This window comes from Pholis gunnellus (assembly GCF_910591455.1).
Source record: "Pholis gunnellus genome assembly, chromosome: 7".
Classification (NCBI taxonomy): domain Eukaryota; kingdom Metazoa; phylum Chordata; class Actinopteri; order Perciformes; family Pholidae; genus Pholis; species Pholis gunnellus.
Genome location: NC_136533.1, coordinates 21,491,975 through 21,498,484, shown reverse-complemented (window position 1 = coordinate 21,498,484; position 6,510 = coordinate 21,491,975).

Here is a 6,510-nt window from a genome sequence, read left to right as displayed (position 1 = left end):
GTCCAGTTGGGATATGTTCATTTGAGTTAAGAGGTTATTATACAAGATAAAAGGTTGAGGGTTTTTTTTTTTCAAAAGTTTTTTTTAAATACAGCCAACATAACAGCGCCCTGCAGTGACTTCAATCCAGAAGATGTGCTCCTCATTTTAAGTCCACAGGGTATGCAACATCTGGATCTATTAGACTGTCCATCCAGGATAATTATGGTTTCGCAAGTTGCTGGATAGCAGCCAAAAATATACTCCAGTAGAAGTACTGTTACTTTACAAAAAAACTAAAAAGAGGACTCAATGAGTGTTGAGTAAGAGTACAAAAGAATACAAATCACCAGCAAACTACTCGTCTGCAAAAGGTAGCCCATCTGACCTTAGACTGACGTGAAGGTTATGGGTCATTCAGGTGTTCTGTCTAAAAATCACCGCGAGAGGGAACGCCGGCCGTAGGCCACCTCTTTCAGTCTCTCCTGCTGAGACATGCTGCCTTGAACGTGGGGTCACGTGGACCTGTGGCGGCGGTGACGTGACCGAGCGCCAGCAGACCCGTGGCCATCAGTGTGTACTTTATTGCATGTCTGGCCACCAGTGGCGGGCCGTGCATTTTATACCTGGGCCTCCTGTGCTGTCCTACTACAGTTGAATTACCTCCTACTAACCTCATTATGACGCATCAATCCAGCAAACCTGCAGCAGATCCACGCATTCCACCACATAAGAGCGCGAGCCATTCAAATACTATTCATAAAAACGACACGATAGACAAATGAACAGTAGTAACGTTACTATGTAAAAAAACTAACGCAGTTTGTCACTTAGCGAAACGTAAAGAGTTTAATCCCAGTACATCGTTTCAGTTCCAGTAAGAAGTCCTCCTCGATTCATGGACGCCAGTGATGACAGTCGTGCGGGGCCGGGATCCCACCTCTGTCGGGGCGCCCGCCGGCCAGCGCAGACCGCATGCAGGACCGGGGTTGTGGAGATGTTTCCCTGTGAACGTGTTCGTTGAGTTGTAGATCCTCTCGAGCCTCTCCAAAAGTTTTCAAATGCTATGGGGTCCTCAGGTTAGCGTAGCATAGCTCCAAACCCAGCCATAAAATGTGCAACGCTTCTCCGATGCTGTCAGCAAGAAATACCGTTCATACAAATCATTTTCCTGGCTGAGTCAGGGCTGCCAGCTGTGGCGTTGACTGACCATTTCTTACGATGTCCAGCTTTTCCTGGAATGTCTTTCTTGAGAAAGACGTTGTCAGTAACTCCGCCACTAAATCCGTTTCTCCTCCTTATTCAGCCATTGAGCGTTGAAAAAAACAAATAAACTACACCAAGCTAAACCCCAAAAAGGTTATAATTTCTTCCATATCTTTCAATTTGAACTCTTACTCCTCCAACTAAGCTCTGCTGGCAAGTTAAGTTTCGTTTCACAATAGTCACGTGCTCGCCCACTGACCATTCACAGCACACACTGCACCTCACTGCAGAGCTGCAAACTGAGCTGCACGTAATGCTGATGTAGTTGCAGGCCAGCTAGCAGAATACGCCCAACATGTCAAACTAAAGATCTGATTGGTTGAACACTATGACAATCAACTATATCGTCCCCATTCACTTAAACTGCACATGGATTCACTGGTGAGTCTGCAGGCCTCGGGCCTCTCTTCTTACCTAGAGACACAGAGGTGAAATCTGATTGGATAAAAGCTCCACTTAAAACAAGCTGCACTGGAAGCAGAGCAACTGAGGAAGACAGTAGCTGTGCAATGAGAAAATAAGATCATGGGGAAATATTTTTATAAATTATAATACATGTAGTGTATTTATGAACAATTATTAAATGATAAAATAGCTATAACTTTGTGTTTCTGTTTAGGCCAGCAGAGAAGGCCTTGAAGGCCCACCACGGTTTAATTATATTGAAACCCTCTTTATAAACATTTACTTACTATCAATGAGGCATTTGTTCATTATTGAAGCGGCATCGCTGTGGCTGATATCATTAAAGGCGGCATGTTTCTATTGAAGGGTCCCTTTAGGACTATTAGGATTATTGATTACTCTCCTATATGTCTCGAGAGCTGTCATGAGAAGGGTCTATTGCACAGATCTACTTATTGTTTGTTGTTTACTGGATACTGCTCTGTCATTGCATTCTGTCCACACCAGGACTCAGTCAGCACCATGGACAGAGCTCCGGGGCCAATTTAGCATTTCTTAGTCACCAAGTCAGTCCCAAGTCACCCAGTCGACGCGTTTGATCCAGTAAAAAGCCTTGCAATTGTTTCTTAGAATGATTTCATCCTTATTTTTTGCTTTCATTCTGTAATATAGTGGACTGCATGTGGAAGTCATGTATTTGATATAATGCTTCACTGCCTTTCCAATTAAATAAAATTATAAAACAAAAATGCCAATGACATTTGCATTATTTCTCTGTAAGAAAAACCCATGCTGGACAGCCTCATACTATCGCTGTTGAATGTTAAGTCTGTAGCTTTATCCAGATTGCTCAGAAATGGACCCCAAATGTTTATTTTTTCCCCCCACAAGAGCCACTTCTATCACAGCATGTTTTCCTTAGGTTTAGTGAGGAATCCATTTAATTTATTCATTGTTTAGAAAAGAGCCAGTTCTTCAACATGAAGCTCTGGGCTATAATAACAAAGAGCCCTCTCTACATTAAAAATGGATCCTTTTACATGTTAACAGAAATGTTTAAATGCATCATTAGTGAGTAAATGTTGCATTACAGTCGTTTAGCAGACGCTTTTATCCAAAGCGACTTACAATAAGTGTATTCAACATCGGTATTCAAGAGAACTACCAGTCACCAGAAGTCGTAAGTGCATCTCCTTTGTTAAACAAGTATCTAAGAGCTTAAACCAGAGCAACCGTACAGTGCAGAAACAAACGAATACAATAAGTGCAACAAACTAATACGAATACATTAAGTGCTGAGTGGAAGGCTCAGGGCAGCACTGCATGGTCTGCTGTTGAAGCTTTACAATGGTGCATATTTCCTTATGTTAACTCAACACAGATGTGTGTCGGTCTAAGTCATCTGTTTCGTTGTGAAACACAATGCTGATCCTGCAGTCTGAGGCACACGGCTAATTAGTCCACAAGTAAGTGTTTCTTGTATTTCTTTCCTCTCCGATGACGTTTTCATCGAAGTAAAAAAGCGCATGATATGCCATGACTGTTTGGATGAGACACTGTGTTAGATAAACTTGAGACAAGACGGCCACCGTTCATTACTTTTAACACCCCCCTCCTGCTCCCAGTCCTTTAATCTGTTTATTTGTATTGTGGTCTTGCTTAGGATACCCTGGGGTCGATTAATTGACCTCAGATTTGAGTTTGTTTTGAGAGATTTGGGAGAAGCGCTTCTTCTCCATATTTAGTTTCAACTCTTGGGACGGAGAGCCGACCTGTCCCAGATGAGGTGAGAGGTCTGGATGGTTCCTCATGCAACGGAAGATCACGAATATATTTTGGCCCTAAACCATTCAGTGCTTTATAAGCCAAGAGTAGTATTTTGAAATCAATTCTTCGACAGACAGGAAGCCAGTGTAAAGACCTCAGAACTGGAGGGACGTGATCCACTTTCTTGGACTTAGTGAGGACTCAAGCAGCAGCGTTTCCGAATCAGCAGCAGCTATCTAATCGATTTCTTTTGTAAGACCTGTGAAGACACCGTTACAGTTACTGCTGATATTAGATCATAGAAGTCCTTTAATCATTGATATATTCTTAAGGTGGTAGTAGGCTGATTTCTAGTTGTCTTAATGTAGCTATTGAAATTCAGGTCTGAGTCCATGACTGCACCTAGATTTCTGGCTTGGTTTGTGGTTTTTAACATTGCCGACTGAAGTTGAGCGCTGACTTTTAAACATTCCGCCTTGGCTCTGCTACCTCAGTTTTACTTATTTGTTTAATTGAAGAAGATTTTAGCTCATCCAATCGTTGATTTGTTAACTTACAACTTATTTTGTAGTTTTCTATAATCTGAGCCAGTGGAACCATGTCGATGTTAAACAGAAGAGGCCAGAGAATGAAGCTTTGGGTAACTCAGCATGTTATATTTTTCCGTCTCAGATGTGTAGTTACTTATAGACACAAAATAGTCCCTGTTCTTTGTTAAGTAGGACTCAAACCAGTTTAGTGCTGTGCCACAAAGTCCTACCCAGTTGTCAAGTCGCTCTATGCAGTTTTCGGGGGCTGTAGGAAAACACCTCAGAGCTGAGACGTGTTCACAATTTCTGAGGCCATGCACTTTGAGACATTTTTGAAAAAACCTGTTGGTAGAATATCAAGGCAGCAGGAGGAGGATTTCAGATGTTGTACAATGTCCTCCAGATTTGTATGGTCGGTCGGCTAAAATTGCGCCATGGTATTTGGAACGATTTTACATTACAGTCATTTAGCAGACGCTTTTATCCAAAGTGACTTACAATTCAGATTCTATCACATTCATACCATATAGGCACAGCTACGGGAGCACATTTGGAGTTAAGTGTCTTGCTCAAGGACACAAATCGACACCGAACTCGGAGCCGGGGATCGAACTGCCGATCCTCTGATTGATGGACGGCCCTGCTCTCTACTTAGCCACAGTCACCCCCTGCTTTTAGGTGTGCACAGGGAAAACACCCCCCCACCTCCTTATCTCCGCCCGGTCTTCGCAGATTTATCAGATTTATCAGCTTCATCAACTCATCATTCTATCATCATCATCATCATCATCCACTAGTGTCTGGACTCCACGGGGGGCTTTGTTTTGCTGCCGCTCAGTGCAGACGCCCCTCGGTTACAAATCTCCCTCAAGACTTTATCATCACGAATCATCTGTTAGTAATAAACAAGTATCTGTTCTTCATCTGACTTGTCTCTCCTAATTGAAATACCCTTCTGTTCGAACATTAGTGTGCACGGAGAGAATTTTCTCAAAGAAAACACAAGAATGATCAGAAAGAGCAACAGCTGTAACCACAACCTTAGAAATGTTCAGAGTTGAGTTCGGACTGACTCACATGCTGAGTCAGTCCAAAGTTATCATGAACACAACACAGTTCTTTAGTGCCTCTGTCCTCGTGGTCAACATGGATGATAAAATCCCCAACAATAACTACAGTACAGATTATACACAGCAGTTCAGAAAATTCATCGAAAAAGGTTGCACGGTATCTAAAAAAGGTTGCACGGTATCTAGGTGGCGTGTTGACATTTAGGAACATGGATTCAAGAGGAATTCAAGATATCTGCTTGCATTGGAGGGAATCATTAAACAAAATGGCAACTCCAGCTCCTTCCTTATGCACTCCAGCCTCAGTCATAAAACTGAAGTGAGGAGCGGTTGACTAAGTAAGAACAGCTCCACTGTTATTATGATCGAATCAAGTTTTAGTTAAAATCATAAAAGGAAGATTTCGCTCAATATTAAAATCATTGATCAAAAATGTTTTTCCTGACATTTAATAGTTTTTGTGTTTTAAAGCGTCCTGGGGGCTTCCTGTTTCTTCAGCAGATATCAATTACAGTTTGCTGTGTTTTGTAAACAAACAACATTATCAGGCTGGGCAGGCGGAGGATAATGGTGCCGTGGAGGGGCCGTAGCTGTGATGACTGGGTCCACACTGGTGGAGATGGTTGCTGAGGGGGATTTAGGGGAGAGACAATGGGATTAGGGCGGGGGTTGAGTTTAGTTACAGCAGAGACAAGTACCTTCATGTGGTCAGTGAACTCCGAGAGGGGGAGGGGGGAGAAAGTGTGGCTGGAGAGAAGAGTGACTTGGATGGGGTTTGGGGGCATGAAGGAGGTGGATCCTCATATCTGATTGTGAGGGGGGTGAAGGGGGTGAAGGGGGATGGAGACTCTTCCTCTTGGTTCTGATGTCTCCCATGATTAAAGCTCTCCTCGGGCTCGGGATGAGGTGAATCTCCTTCAGAGTTTTCTGCCGCGTCGTTATGTCTTCCTCCTGTTTTGATTCCTTTTGTCTCTTGGCAGAGGGAACAGATGATCGACGCCGGAAGTAAAATAGGTTAGAGGTGAACAATATTACTCCTGACTTGTTCAGACCAAGTTCATCTGCCTTAAAAAAAAAGATTTCTGCGGTTCCAGAAAAAGAGGAAATTGTTAATAAGAAGCACCGAATGGACGGTACATGCAGTCGGAAGCCATGTGGTCAGTGCCAGCAATCTGAGTGATGCCAAGATCGAAACGTGGCCGATGGTATGCCACTCCTATTCCAACGGCATATACCGTTTCCTGAAGGCAGCTGCCGCTTGAAAGTTCATATCAGTGGTATATGCCGTTGAATCAGAGTGGTATACCGTTCATATCAGTATGTAGATATACCATTGGCCATAATATCAGTTTCAAGGTACATAAGCAAATACAAAATCCCTTTATTGTCATTCAAAAGCCTTGAATATATCCCAACAAGAAAATGGACGAGATAAAATAGATACATTTCTTTATTTTGTCAATAAAGTCATAAGAAAATTAATTTACACGGCA